General features: G+C 44.2%; 1 protein-coding gene across 2 annotated transcripts in view; it reads right to left on the bottom strand.

Moving 5' to 3' along the window:
• The window catches only part of RPP30 (ribonuclease P/MRP subunit p30), a 111047-nt gene that overhangs the window by 58560 nt on the left and 36316 nt on the right, over positions 1-16171 (bottom strand). The window lies entirely within an intron of this gene.

Genomic DNA, 16171 nt, shown 5'->3' with positions numbered 1-16171 from the left:
GATTTAAAAAATAATACAAGCCCAAAAGAACAGAAAGCCATCCAGTAGAAGTTGAAATATGCACTTTTAAAGATTAAAAGCAAACTATAGTGCTGAGAAAGCAAGTCGCTCCTAAAGACAAAGACTGCGCTGGACCGGGACAAAGTCAACATCTCAGGCCGCGTGCGATGGAGCATAGGCTGGATACAGGACCTACCTAGGCCACAGCCAAAAAGTACCTTGTTCCTGGTCATAACAGCGAGATGCATTGTTGATCCTCAGACAGGTGAGGTGTGGCGACAAATTTCTTCATGCAATCGCATCGATGCGTCGGGTCCGTGAGTGAAACGTCAGTTCCAAAGTGCACTGGTTCAAAATGCGATGCACAGAGTCTCTCCATGCTGTAGAGGTGATGCATCGATCTTCTCCACGCAGTGGCAATGATGCACTGGTTCTGGAGCAGTGGTTCTGAATGCGATGCAGCAGTTCTGTGCGTGGTGCGCCGATCTGGTTCCCACAACAGCTGTGGTGCTCTCGCAGCAGAGGATGCCGATTCTACTGAAGCTAATCCCTAGGTCCACTTCCAAGAGTCCAGGTTGGGGTGGCACCACATGGCAGTATAATCTCACAAGCAGAGGAGCCCAAGGGTTGGAACAGAAGGGTTCTAAGCCTTTTGTGTCCCTGAAACCTCAGCAACAGGAGGCAAGCCAGCAAGCCCCTGGAGACACTCTGGGGTCAAGTGATGCAGGTCCAGTCCTGCTAATCCAGGAAGGCTAACAGCAGGCAGCAGGGCAACTCTGTAAGGCAAGAGCACAGCAAACCAGCAGTTCAGCACAATAGCAGTCTTTTCAGCACAGCAGTTCTTCACCCTGGACAATCAGTCACAGGTCCAGAAGTGTACTGATTTGGTGGGGTCAGAGAACCAGTACTTATACCCAGTTGTGCCTCTGAAGTGGATGTGTCTTCAAAGAAGGGTGTCTGATGTGCTGAGAGGTCCTTTCTTCACAGCCCTGGTTCCAGACTATTAGGAGAGGGGCAATCAGCCCTTTGTGTGGGGACAGACACTGCCTACTCAGGTTTAAGTGTCAACTGTCCCTTCCTTTCCTGCCCATGAAGAGACATCAGAATGCAGTTGAGTGTTCAGAGACACCTAATTTTCCAGCGAGTATGGCTGCCTAGAAGAAATGCACAAATTGTAGCGGTCACCCACTCCAGACATATATTAGAGTATTAGAGACAGACTGCAGGCACACAGAGTGACATTTCTAAAATAGTAATGTTAAATCCAACGTCACCAGTAAACAGGATTTATAATTAACATTCAACCATTATGAAACATCATATAACTACTCCTTCTCAATCAGGAACTACAGCCAAAAGTGTAGTAAGGAATTCCCAATGTTTATCTATGAGAGAGGTAAGCCTCGCAGTAGTGAAAAACGAATGTTGGGTTTCACTATCAGGACATGCAAAACTTAAAAGTACATGTCCTACCTTTTACTTACACAGCACTCTGCCCTATGGGCTACCTAGGGCCTACCTTAGGTGTGACAGGAGCAATACAAGGGGAGTTCAAGGCTTGGTAAAGGGTTTTAAATGCCAAGTCGAAGGGGCAGTAAAACTGCACACACAGGTTCTATAAAGGCAGGCCTGAGCCATAGTTAGGGGGCTACCCAAGTGTGGCACAATGGTGGTGCAGGGCCCTTAGTAGCATTTAATTTACAGGCCACATGTAGTGCATTTTACTATGGACTTATAAGTAAATTAGATATGCCAATTAGGGTTAGGCCAATGTTACCATGATATAGGGGGGAGACACAAGAACGTTAGCACTGGTAAGGTGCACAGAGTCCTAAAACCAGTAAATACGAGGTCAGAAAGTGGAGGGAGGACAGGAAAAAAGTGTGGGGGGGGGGAGGGGCACCCTAAAGCTGTCAGATCTAACAGTCTGGCTTGACAGTACAATCATAAGCCAGACCTATTGGCATTGCCAAGGGTGCTAGGGCAGGGGGCCGCTGCTAGACCTTGTTTTTTTCCAGCTTTCACATGTAATGACAGGACACACAGTGGGCTTCAGCAAAGAGACATAAGAGGGGGAGGTGGAAGGGAGTAGGGCTGGCTTGGGCATGTTTGACAAGATGTAATGGTCAATCAGGACACACACAAATGCACAATAACATATGCATGCAGTCATACATGTTCTGAGACAAGCATGCACATTGTCTTACAGCACTTCGAGATACATTTATGGAGCAAAATGTCTTATGATAAAAACAAAATGTACACATTGCAATATAGTAAATATTCGTAGTATAGTCATTAAGATTTTGCAAAAGAGCACCTATCCGATTTGGTTCAGCTTTGGAACAGTGAGTCAATAAAAGGCAACACCTACTCATGCTGCAGAATTTTTTAAAAGTCACATTTAAGGTGTGTGTGTGTGGGGTGGGGGGTAAGAAAGCAGCCCAACTATGCTGCTGAGTATATCATGCGGTCCTTCAAGCTGGCGCAAACATCTAAAAAATCTAGCCATCACCAACATCGGTAAAGGAGTGGTGTGGCCTATCTCCAGGAAACCAAAGGGTCGGCGATACAAAGGATAACACATCAACACATGTCCATGGGGACGATATGTTTTACTTAACCTCTAGTTTGTATAACCTGCTCAAAAGGCACCATCTTCAAACAACAGCTTGTCTTATGTATTTTAACTGTAACTCCAGTCTGTAAAAATAGCATTCCAATTCTAACAATTTAATTGTAACTTGTTAGAATTTTTTAATGATGATAATTAGTTAAGATTTGACGACTACAATACATTTTCTTCATCTGCGTCCTTACAATTTAATTTTGGGCTCACCTGCGTAAATGACACAACTTTTGTTAAAGTGAGTGAATAAAAGCATTGTTGCAGTACACTCACTCTAAAGCCACAAAGGCTTCCTAAGCTCAGTTATGAGTCAATTGAAATTATGTGCACATGCGCACCACAGGTTCAATCATCAGCAGTAAAACAAGGCACTGGTATGAAGTTTGTGACTAAATCCTACTTGTCCTGCCACAGATGCACCGATTTGGAGTTGTAAGTAACAGAAAAAGAAAGCAAGTCCTTTTTGAAGTCATTTTTTTTTAACAAGGTGGACAATTTCTTGCATTCTTCAAATTTGTAACATAGCCCTTTATTTTTAAGACATTAAAATGGAATAAACTTCTTTTGTTGGAACTTGAGCAAATATATTTGCTACTTTGCAGAATATTGTGCTCAATTCATACTGATGGTATGGGTTTCATTTAAAGGGATGAAAAAAAGAAATTAAAAAGAAGTTCTGCAATATGGAGGAACTCAAAGACCATGAATTTCAAAGCAGTGATCCGACGCCCAAGGCAGTATTTGTGCATGTACATTACTAGTCCATTGTCAAGCAAAGAATCAGGCAGCATTTTACATGATTTTCTATTCCTTCAGCTAGAAGTACCATTGAATGGGAGTGGACAGAAGCAAATGGCAGAAAAGGGGTTACAGATGTTGCTTGTGTTGGCAAAAAGTGAGTGGCTGCCAGACAAGCCATGGACAAAGAAGACTGGCTGAAAGCCCCTATATGTATATTTATGCATTTTTAAGGATTTTTGTGAAAAACAAAAAGGTTTTGGCTAACGTCAGACATGACAGGTATGCCCAGAATCACACAGTTTAAGAAATAATGATTCCAGTCTCTCCCTCTAGCACTTCCTCAGATCTTACAGTTTTTATTCAGCCTGGCTGAAACTTTAAAAGGTCTTAGACAGTGTCTCTGTATTGGAGGTGCATTACATTTTCAAATGTTATGGATCACTCTCTCCTCTTTCCCAGATTGCTTTGAAATTATGCTGTGTTCAACAGGAAAGCTTCTGGCGGGAGACGTGGCCATGGCAGCAAAAGAGACAGACATGTAGCCCAGAGGACCGCACTGCTGGCTGGCTCGGGCAGAGATCCTGTGCTGCCTGACCTCTGCCTGGTGCTCAGTGGAGCAGTACAGGTCACTGAGGGCGTGTTGAGGTGGTCAGAGGGTCATTTTGGTCCCAGAGAAGACTACAGCTGGGGAGCATCAGGTGCCAGTGGCCGTGCGGCAGCTCATCAAGATGCAGTCGTGCTCAGGATGGCAAGCTAGGCTGCAAGGAGGTACCCACGGAATTTGAAACTGTTCAGAGCAACATTTCAAAGGCATTGTATTTACTGCACATATGGAATGAGGAGTGCAATAAGCAGTAATATCATCTCAAAACGTAATTATTTGTACTTGTGCCTAACATTAAGTGCATCATGTGGAGGCTTACATTTAAAAAAATGCCCCTCAAAGCTTGCTCGTGCGACTCAAGGAAACTCTGCTGCATATTACCTACGTATACCATACGGTGTGACACGCCTCAGCGCTATGACGTGGCATGCTCTCCAGCACTATATCCTTGCCACACAGCAAATCATCCTTGAAGGCAGCTCACCGGGCTAGTCTGCTGCTGTTAACTCTACATTGTGTCACTGTACAATAGACAATGTAGAAGGACTATTACCATATGGTAGCATAGACATTGGAAAATGACTACTAGTTGTGTGGACTGGCCACAAAAAAAACAAAAAAAAAGGACCACCTCATTGTTATTAAAGAAACATTAATTCAACAAAGTACATTACAAAATACTTAAGCTTTACAATTACCCTCAAGTTTCTGTTCGTACAACAACTGTATAATATTTGTTATCCTAATTGTACAAATGGATCAGTGTGTTTTTGCCAGGGATAGGAACACCACCAATTGAATGGGAAAGAGGAGTTGATATTTTAGAAAATTACTTAGAGGCACTGGATAGTCAAGGTTTCTGGCCAGCACATAAAAAAGTATTGTTTTTTTTTAGCACACAAGGCAAGGAGGGACAGCAGTGTTTAACTACTTACTTGTCGCTACAACCCAAGATGGGACTGAAATCACTGAGGTTGATAAGGAAGCAAAATTTAGACTGCAAAAGAGATTTGCCAAAGCCACAAATTTAGTGATGCACAGATATAAATTTTACAATCTATTGATTAATTTGTATCCAGATTGAGAGAATTATCTTTAAAATGTCAGTTAGGGAGAATGACTGACTAAATCAACTAACAGATCATTGCAAAAGCAAGAAAATATAGGAGAGGTTATGGGCAGCGAAAAAAACAATACTTAAAGATGCTTTTGAAATAGCCAAGATGGTGGAGTAATCAGAATTCCGCATGGAGGAAATGAAAAAAAAAAAAAAAAAAGATGGGAAGCAGTGACGTCACATTTCTGAAAAAGAATGAATCTACAGAAATACCAGCAGCTACAAGTCAGAATTCTATGAACAAGACAACAAACAGGTACAAAACCAATAGTAGAACATGTATTAGATGTTGAAGTATCACAGGATGATGAACTGAACCAAAAGCAGATGTTGTGATCTACGGGAAAATTGTGCAACCTATGGTTGATTCAGGATCACTATATACTGTTACACCTAAAACCTCGTTTATGCGTGAATGACCAAATGTTTGTATGTTACTCAAAGACACAAATCCTGGAGGGTACCAAGGTGCAAAAAATTACACAATGGGTTACATGATGCCAAAAATAGAATTCCATACAGGTCTGTGGAAGGCAAAGTATAAGTAGCGGAATCAGGACCCCCAATTTTAGGATGGCAATATCCGTATGATCTCCATATCATTATTATACCCCAAGGGCTCCCAACCAGATCATGAATGTAGATGATATGGCTATCGAGATCCTTGATGTGACACAAACGTGTATTTTCTGAAAGTCTGGTTGAATTGAAAGGTTAAGTGCAATAGATTGTACTAAAGAAAGATGGGGTGCCTGTGCAACACTCTAAGGAGAGTACTGGTGGTGGTGAGGGAGGAGGTAAAAAAGAAATAAAAAAAAAATGAAGACATGGTGGTCCAGGGGATCACTGAATTGGTAGAGAGCTCCGAATGGGTCTCACCTAACGTGATCACAAAACAAATTAAAAAAAAAAAAAATCAGATGGCAGTTTGAGATTTTGCGTAGACATCCGTAGTGTCAAGCAAAATATTGTGACTGACAATTTTCCTTTGTCTAATATTGAGTTGGTATTGTTGCTCAAAGGGGGGTATTTTCTCAGCAAACTTGATCTGAAAAACGTTTATCATCAGATCAAGTTACATCAAGAATCCCAAAAACTCAAGAACTCACGTCCTTCATAACCACGGAAGGCATCTTTCAATTCAACAGGATGCCGTTTGGGTTATCGGCCACAGGTGTCTTTCAGAGTATGATGGCAGAAACTTTTGAAGGAATAAACAATGTTATTTTCTTTAAAGACGATATCTAAGTATTTAGGGAGCCCATAGGAAGTCATATTATCACACTCAAACAGGTGCTCTGTGCAACAGGCTTGACACTCAAAACACAGAAATGCAAATTCTTAGTGGAAGAAATCGAGTACCTAGGGTACACACTTTTGAGAGGGGGTAAAGCCAAAAAAAGATCTGTTGAGAGCCATCAAAGATCCCCCAGTTCCAATCAATAAGGACTAATTAGGGTGTTTATGGGCCTCATAGAATATTACTCTAAATTCAGAATTTTGCAAAAAGGTTTAAGAAACTTGCTGAAGAAAAGGAGTAATAATGTGTGGGAAGAGGAACTGCAGATGGCCTTCGGTGGCACTAAAAATATGGTGTGCAAAGCTAATGCATTAGGTTCATTTGACACAGGATGAAAAACCATTAAGGTGGATGCAATTGTAGTGGGAATAGGGGCAGTATTGACCCACACCCATACTGGGAGAGAGAGAATAGTAGCATCTGCATCAAGATCTCACTCCCAGTGAGAGAAATCACTAATCGATAGAGGCTTTGGCTGTAGCATGGGGACCTGAAGTACTTCTGCATACATTTAGGGTTTACCCATAATACTGCGCACAGATCAAAAACTATTGGTCAATGTACTGATACCAGATTGGGGGGGGAGGGGGTTCTGCAAGGTTGGCAAGGTTAGCATCCCGTATCCAACAGTCCATGTGTACAGTGGAACATATTCCAGGATGGAACAATGTCCAAGTGGATTGTTTGTCACGCTTACCTGTGGAGTGGCAAATGGTGAATAAAGCAAATGTAGAAAAATGTGAGAAGGAGGGTGTGGTAGCAAGTATAGAAGATGTACCTGAATGTGTTCAAGATGTGATATCAAGAGAAGAGTGGCACCGAGGCATGGTGGAAGATATTACTCTGACATAGGTGTAGTCATTGGTTAAGAATGAAAGCAAGAGAGGAAGTTGGATGAGTGTACTAGTACGTCTGTATTTAAAGGTGTTGAATAAGTTGTCTGTGGTGGGGAGTGAGGTATTAATGAGAGGTGCAAATTCATATCGCCACGTAATTTGACTTTGAGATTGTTCAAGCTAACACAATCGAGGGACATTTGCGACAGACTTGAACGAAGACAAGAATGAGAGAAAACGTTTGGTGGCTGGGAATGGACGATGATGTTGAGGCATGGGTAGAGAGCTGCAGATAATGTAAGGACAGTGAAAAAAGATTGAAGGTGGGAAATCAGGCATGTGGGGGGGGGGGGCAGTGAATATTCAGGATAGGTATGGTATAGCGTGTGCATGGATTTGATAGGTCCATTAGAGAGTCTGATTGGATATTTAAGGTGTGCCCTAGTTATGGTAGATGTTCACTCCGAATGGCTGGTGGTGAAGTTTCCTAGAGAAATCACCACTAGATCAACCATAAAAACCATGGAAGAAATTTTTAAGGAGGAAGGGTATCCTAATAAAATTATAACCGATAATGAGACACAATTAGTGTCTGAAGAAATGAAGAAATACCTGGAAAAGGCTGGTATCAAAATTCCCGCACCAGTCTGTATATCCCATAGGCTAATGGAATTGTTGAGATGTAAGTGCATGATGAAAGGTGCCATACAGATGGCAGTGACAAACAGAAATAATATTAAGTCAATGGTAATGGATTTAGTATGGGCTTACCATACAACCAAGAGTGGTGTAACAGGGAAAGTGCCCTTTGAATTAATAAAGAGAAGAAAACAGGTACCAAGATACTCCCAGCATAGATGAAATGTCTATTGGATACAGGGATGGAAGTTGATAGGGAGATTGATGACAGTATAAGTACTTGGGAAAGTAGTAGGAGACTATGTGAAGGTGAAGTAAGGCAGAATTTTAGGGGACTGGAAAAAAATTATAGACCTTTCAAAGTAGAGGAGGTGCGTTGTTTTTGTATCGTACTGGAAAACGGGAATTAGTGGAACTGGCAAGATGTTTGGGGAAGAGAATGTGAGAGGAAGAGCAAAAGTGGAGCAAATGGAGACGGCACCTGAAAAAGAATCATTGAAGCCAAGGAGAACACAGAGAATCTACAAGGCTCCAGAATATTTGAGAGATGTTGGTAGGTAATTATAATCTGTTCAGATTCACAGAGTACTAGGTGTTAATTTTGTGTTTATGGATGTTCTCTTTGCAACCTAACATTTCTCATTCACTATATAATTTTTAGTTTATAAGAAATGAGATGTGTTATATCCTGAGGGGAAGAGCTTTTCAATCAGGAATGTTCTACATGTCATAGAAAGAATGTTAAAGTGGGTTCCACGCAGGAATACCACACCAAGTCAGTTGAAGCAGCTGGTGTGTGGGGAAGGACTGTGTGATGCAGTCTTATCAATAATAAAAACGCATTTCAAGTGAGAAGCATTTTTGGAGATTTATTCACAACTAAGCCCCATTTGACTGTTGCTGTGAGGGGGACGCATGGGACCTGGGAAGGCTGTAGAAGGCCCTGAGGAGACTGCATGTGGCCCGGGAGCCCCAAAGGTGAAGCCTGCGATCCCGGAGGGAGCAGGGAGAGTCGGCTCCAATAATAGAAGTCCAGATCTCTAGGACTGAGTTGAAACAATGGTGGGGCTGTTGCAGCTGACATCCCTGAGGACCCTGAAAAGTGATGGAGAAACCTAGAAGAGGCCTATGTGACTGGTGACTTGGAAGGGCATGATGACGGGAGCAGTGAGACCTACTGTCCTGCTGGAGGTGTGAGGGCAGGGCAGGGATCTGGTGAAGTGGCAGGCAGGGCCTCAGAGGTGACGGCTATGCCGGGTTCTGCAGAGGTTCAGGGGGGCCCTGGGTGATGGGGCCACCCCTCTGGCTGGATGCAATGACCATCAAAGAACGGGGGCTGATTGGGTGTGGCTTGTGAAGATTTAGAAAGGAGTGGAGCAGAGGTATCCAGCGACAGGGGTAACTGCCCGCAGGGTTGATAAACGAGTATGGACCTGCGGCGTCTGACCCCCATGATGGTGCGCAACAAGCAGGGAGGTGCCTGGGCAGGCCACGAGTGAAGTGACTGCAGAGGATCGACCTCTGATAGGGTCAGAGAAAGAGTTGGAGAGTCACACAGCCAACATCCTGGCAGCAGTCTGTGATACCAAGAAGACTTTGGAACAAAAGAATGAGGCTGTTGTAATAGATGTGTGCCCTTTGAGGGCAAACTACGCCAAACTGGCAGCTATAGTCACAGAAACAGAACAAACCGTGGCTCAGCTCGAGCTGGATGTGGCCAGGCACAAGGCCAGATTATCTCAGTTACAGTGGGAAAGAGAGGTCTTGTCAGCTAGAGTGGAGGATGGAAGGGTCGGTCTCGTCGTAACAATGTAAGATTGGTGGGAGTGCAGGAGAGGGTGAAGGGATCCTTGGCAGAGCTGTTTGTGGAGCAGTGGATTGTCTTGGAGGTGCTGGGAGGTAAGGAGTCAATGTTTTTTCATGTAGAAAGGGTGCACAGGGCCCCAGGGAGGCGCCCAGCCCCTGGGACGCCTCCTTGACCTATTGTGGCTAACCAGCTCTACTTCAGAGACAAAGACAAGATTTTGCACCTGGCACGCTCACAGGCTTTGGGGGATTGTTGACAGCCAGGTGGGCATTTAACCGGACTAAACCATGCTGGTTTAGTGCCAGTGGGAGACTTTCCTGGCAGACAAAAGGAACTTGCGGCAGTTCAACCTGAAATATACCCTGCTGTTCCTGGCTCACCTCATCAGTCACAGCGGAAAATGATACTCACTTCTTTATGGAGGCAAAGGAGGTTAAGAACTGGTTGGAGCATCAGGGCCATCCGATGCCACAGGACCGGGGAGGCAGCGCTCCTTGGACTGGCAAACCCAGTGGTCATGGCCGCATAAGTGCCGCAGGCCCAGGACAACACCTACCAAACCTGGGGCACAGGCGGGAGGGACATGGTGGTCTCAAAGCTGCAGGAGGGGATGTTGCAGCCTTTCAGGAACCGGTGGGAACTCCTTGGCAGTGATGTCAAGGAGACGGTGGGGGAAAATCAGTGGAGGCAGAAGTGGACACACAGAGCCCAACCTTCCAAGGGTCACCCTCATGATGGCTGACAAGATAGTTTGAGGAGACCCTGCCAGGGATACTTATGGTTAGACACAGGCTGGATCAGGGGGGGAGGGATCATGACATGTGATTATGGCTACAGGGCTCGATTTGGGCCAAACCAGCCTCACTGAGCACATTAAGACCACCCATTCAATGTGTGAGACATAATGGTAGGCAATACACAAAGTTGAGGGAGGGGCAACAGGTGCCTTGAGCATTGGGGTGGTGGGTGGTTGTATACTTGCAGAACAAGACAGGGAGGTGGGGTGGGGAGGGATAGTTGACAGAAGCTGCAGTGCTTGAAGCTGGTTGTGAGGTACACAGGTGGTTAGACATACATACATAAATACATACATTTTTTAGGTACAAATATTACATATTAGGTGGGGGCCCCTCCCTTACAGTCCTTTCATGGAATGTGAATGGGTTAGGGAATAAGCTAAAGAAAGGGTGGTCCATTGCTACTTGATGCAGTACTCTCCGAGTTTGATCCGGTTGCAAGAAACACCATCTTTGGGCAGTTCACCAATATATTTATTAACTAGGGTAAATCTATTATAGTTCCGTTATCCTCATGGATATCATGAAGTGTGTGGCCTGAGCTGCTCGTATGGACCGACGTTGGCTTCACTTACTGGATATATATGTGAGCAGGGTTTGCAAACTGTTTCAGAACAATAATGTGGAACACATTACAAAAGAACTTGCACAGGAATGCCTAATACTCGTGTTGGCTACCTCTCTCAGTGATGAGTAGAGTGGCTTACACAACATGATCTACCTCCCAAAATGGCTCAGTGTGCTGCAGAATTTCCTATTTGAGATCCCCGATAGATTCTTTCGGGCTGTGGAGGCAGGAGTTTGGTCCATTTTGCAGGATGGGGGTGCTCCCTGGTCTGCCCTCCGGCGTTGGTGAGGCAATGGATGGAGGAGTTGCCCAGTTTTTGTTGCGCTCTTAGTCATCGCTCGCTTCCCAGGTCTGCCAGTCCTCATATGGACCTCGCAATTGTTTCTGCCCTCCATTGATACTCCTGCGCATGCATTATAATGGCAAACCTCTTTGTTGTTTATGTTTTGGTTATAGACCTTAAGGGTATTGTGTTCTTTGCCTTCCCTGCCCCCCTTTCCTATACCACTGTTAAAATAAACATATTATGTGCTTATGATTTAAAGGCCCTGGTACCCACTGGTGGAGCGAGATTTGGTCAAAACACTTTGTATGGCAGCCATTTGTTTACTGGGGGAGGTATAAATACTGCACCCTGACTGCATGCACATGCTTGACTTCGTAACACCTCTTCAAAGAAGACGCCCTCGTAGAAGTCAGCGCTCCTTACTCCCCATTCCTGCTTTCCAGACTGGAGTCTGTTGGATCCTTCCCTTTAGTGGGTATATCTCCAGGGATACGTCGCAGAGCAATAAAGCAGCTGTATCATGGGTAATGTAGAGGAAACACAAAACGGCAAAGGTTAGTGGACTCAGCAAGACTCTACATGAGACCAGGTGCCAAAACGTTTCCCTGAGTGTGTTAATAACAACTGGGTGGAAGAGGACAGACGATACATTAGGCCTGGTTTTAGAGGGTGGGCCAGGCCCTCCCAAGGCACCTGCGTGGCCCACCCAAGGCCTATTACAATTAGAAAACCAGCTTTTTCTCAACGAGTCACTTGGGGAGCCTGTAGCCTCACTTTCTCAGTATAATTGTTTAGCTTTCATGGATAGCACCAATGCCCTGGGATACTTGAATAGCACGGGAATCTGTGACTCCTGCTATCCACATATGCATGATAACAGCCACCATTGCGATTGACATTACACCATGCTTAACCTTCGGAAAAGCTGTAAATGACACACGTTTTGATTGTCCTGTTGTGAAAATATTTAAGCCAGGCTTCTCAGACATTGAACAGAAGAGCTGGCTCTCTTGTGGCAGGACTGGAAACGTGCTGCTGTTGTCCTGCCTACTCCCAATATCCCTGGTCTACTAATATCAAAAGAACCTGGAGACACAGATAACACACTTTGGGGCCCCTGGGACTGTGGATTTATTCACTACCAAAACATTCTATTTTGTCTATTTCAGTGGCTACAAATGGATGATAGCACTGCTTTAAACGGGCTGATAAGATAATTTAGTGAGCTAATGCACTTGCTACTGAGATGTTCCTACAATCTGTGGTTTCACAAGTTTGAATCTCGCTACTCAGCGTTTTATTTCCGACCTAAAAGTGGGAAAGTAAGCACTGTAAGTAACTTTTATACCCAGTCAACCATAAAAGAAATCTGAGCTGTCACGTGTCCCTAAACTCGATAAACAGTTGTGTTTCACATAACAGAGATGTTTTGGGGCATTTTGAAAGGTACAGTGCATACCTGACTCAGATCTCTAAATGTTATTAGCTGTGGAGTACCTAGCAGCTCTGGACGTGGCAATGTCCTGTCATTAGAAGTTTTGAAAAATACAGGGCCACAGTTTTGACAGCTATGATGCAAAAGGGTTGAGAGCATGATCAAATATTCTAGAATCTGATCAAAAGGAAAAGGTGAAGGGGCACAGATGAGAGACGGGGGTGTCATTAAAGGAGAGCCATAAGACAGAAAAGATGAGAGTAAGGGAAAGGTAGTATATAAGACAAAAGAATGGCAAGGAAAGAGCTGGGTGAAATAAAAGGAAAAGAGTGGTAGGGAAAAGAAAAAAAATTATCATGACAGAGAAGACTGCTTAATTAGTGGTGCTGTTTGCCGGTTCGCGGCATTGGCACTTATTTATGCAGGCCGCCATCTGGTGGCGCTGTTAGTCTATTTTTAAAAGAGCACAGGGGTTTATATCTGTAATAATAACACTAGTGTGCACAGGCTATTCTTAAACTTTTAGGTTACTTGGCAAAGCCCAAATTGTCACATTTGTAGGAGTGTGATGGTAAGTAGGTGGCATTAGTGTTGATATTTGGCAGCTTTGGACGGCCTAAACGTTTGTGCAAGCTGCATTGGCCTCTTGAGTAATATTTTGGGATGTGGCACTTATCTTCTGACAAATTATGCACCGACACGGTTGAGAATGTGATAAAGATAATGTGAGAGGTGGTTGAAGGAGTATGAAAGAGATGGCTGATGAAGTAGGGTGATGGAGTGGGGCAAGGCGGAGCAGGAGAATGATAAGCAAAGTGTTTGATGGGAATTTGGTAATAGGTAGGCATTTACTGAGAGGGGAATAATGAGAGGTGAGTAGAGGGAGAGCAGTAGGGAAAAGTGAAGACAAAGGATGACACTATTGAAGGATGAATATGATGAGAAAGAAATGTGTTCAGAAAGAAGGGTGATGAGTAAATGATCAGCAGTGGAGGAGGGACCAGAGAAGGAGGATTAAAAGACTGGAGGAGATTGATTGAACAAAAGCGACAAGTGGGGAGAGAGATGGAGAAAGAAACAGGGTAGTGAGACTAGGAACGCCTAGTGGGAAAAAGGAAGAGAACATGAAAGAGGCAGCAATTTGCAGGTCACAATTTAGGAGAAAGTGTTTAGATTTGAGGCAATCACATGAGCTCTAATTTCCACCTAGTTCCCTTTAATATACATTCCACTCAAGAAACTGACAACCAAATGTTCTTTGAGAAAATAGCCACTCAATGATTAGTCCAGTCTTCAATTTCAGAAGCTCTACTCAGTGGGTAGCTAAGAGTAGAAACAAGCACACCTTTGATGTTTGGGTGGTTCTCCTCAGGTTGCTAACTCCCTCCATTTGTTATCACACTTTTTTTGGAGTACATTTGCAACAGTAGCCACTATTCACAAATTTAAAAGTTGCCCTCCTCCTTACCATCTCTTTGAGAAGCAAATGGGGAACAGATCTTGTAGATCTTGTGCATGCTCATGAGACTGACTGATATAATACAGGCCTCACTGCTGCTAATGTTCAAATGTTGAGAGCGACCAGTGAAAAACACATCCAGGGAAGCAGGAGTGTAAGGTCTGATTACACACACCTGCACACCAACACAAGTATAGTCACACACTCTTGTACAGTACCAGATCAAGCTCCCTTCCTTCCAATTTCTACCTCCTATGCAGCAACAGTGAAGGTGATGCTGACAGAAGACAGTGAAGTGGAGGGAGAGGAATGTGGAGAGGATAGGTATGGAGATGAAAAGGTGAAGCAAAGTAAGGAGAGACTGATGGGTAGGAGTTAGGGGGACAGAGAGGTGTGCAAGTCAGAGGGAGGATATTGAGGAAGAAGGGCACGATGGTGGGTTGGAAAGAGAGGAGGATGGGGCACAGATTGGGAGGAAGGGAGGCCAAGAGATAAAGTGGGGGGAGTTGGAGACAGAAGGATGTGTTTGAGAAAGAGGAGGTTGATGCATAGTAAGAGGATGGAGAGGTGGAGTGAAAGCGGAAGTTGAGGTGGAAAGAGAAGGGTAAGGAGGGGGGTAAGGCAGACAGAAATGAGGGCATGGCAAGGAGAAATTGGGATGAGGTGGGGAGAAAGGGCGAGGCAAGGAAAGAGGGTGAGGTGCAGAGAGAAGAGGAAGTGAGGGGAGGAATCAGAGAAAGAGGTGGGCTAGAAAGCATGGAGTGCCAGGCAAAGAGGGCAGAAGATGACTTAGGTACAAAGGCCCAAAAATACAGAATAAAACTAGTTGGCACAACCAGTACAGTGGCTACAGTATGTTCTTCATCCCCCTACCACTGCACGCCCACAGCGAGAAATCAAACACCTATAAAATGCATGGCCCTCCAAGATTCTGAATCCTGGAACCGGGCCTACAATACACTGTGGTGACTTGCTGCGAAGCCCTGATTACTGATAGTTGTAGCGCTTCCATGCACTTTCATGAGTGCTGTGATGTGTTGCTAAAGACTCAAGCAGAATTGATCCCTCTGCACTAGTGTCTTACAATTCTCTGGCTTACAGTAAGCAAATCAAGCATATAACATCATCATGATTATAAACATTCACATTATTTGTAACGTTGCACAGTTTTCCAATGGCTCCTTAGCTGTTCGAAGGGACTACAATATCAAGGGTATTATCAGTAATAACCCCACAGTTCACAGGATAATACAAGGTGCCCTGGCATGTTTCTAACTTTAAATGTCTAGATGAAATAATCTCAGAAGCAAGACAGTCTGGGAGACTTTAGTCAAAGATTTTGCAGTCCTGCTTGAGTCTTTAGCAACACATCACAGCACTCATGAAAATGCATGGAAGAGGTGGAACAAACTCAGGGGGCAAGGTCAGTTTCCTGGTTTCTAGGCACCGGCTGCAGGCCAAGAAGACTAGTGGTGGTCCTCCCAGTGCTCCATTACATCTCTTTCTCTGGGAGGAGAAGGTCTTGGCCATCCTGCATCCTTGGGGCTTGACAGGACTACCTGGGTGAGTGGAGTCTGGTAAGTCACAACACTAAAAATGTCATGCATGCTCATAGCTCACCTTTTCCCTCATTTACTGTAACTTAACTCCCCAGCCAAATGTTCACCTGTCTAAAGACCTCTATTGTGCAAATCACATTTGAAGTGTACTCATTTGGGAAGATGGCATTTGTATAGTGTGTGTAATACAGGGACTGACATGAGTACAACTCCCAGTAGGCATTGTTCTATAACTCACATAACCAGATCAGTGGTCATGTCTCCAAATACACTAGTTGTGTATGTATCAATTTAGGGGGGGACACCTAGGGAGATAACATGCATAGTGTGTGTAGTACAGGTACTGACATGACCACAACACCCAGCAGGCACAAGTCCTGTAACTACAAACACT

Source organism: Pleurodeles waltl, chromosome 6 (assembly GCF_031143425.1).
Source record: "Pleurodeles waltl isolate 20211129_DDA chromosome 6, aPleWal1.hap1.20221129, whole genome shotgun sequence".
Taxonomy (NCBI): domain Eukaryota; kingdom Metazoa; phylum Chordata; class Amphibia; order Caudata; family Salamandridae; genus Pleurodeles; species Pleurodeles waltl.
Note: the sequence above shows the minus strand (reverse complement) of the source record. Positions and strands in the feature narration are given on the sequence as shown.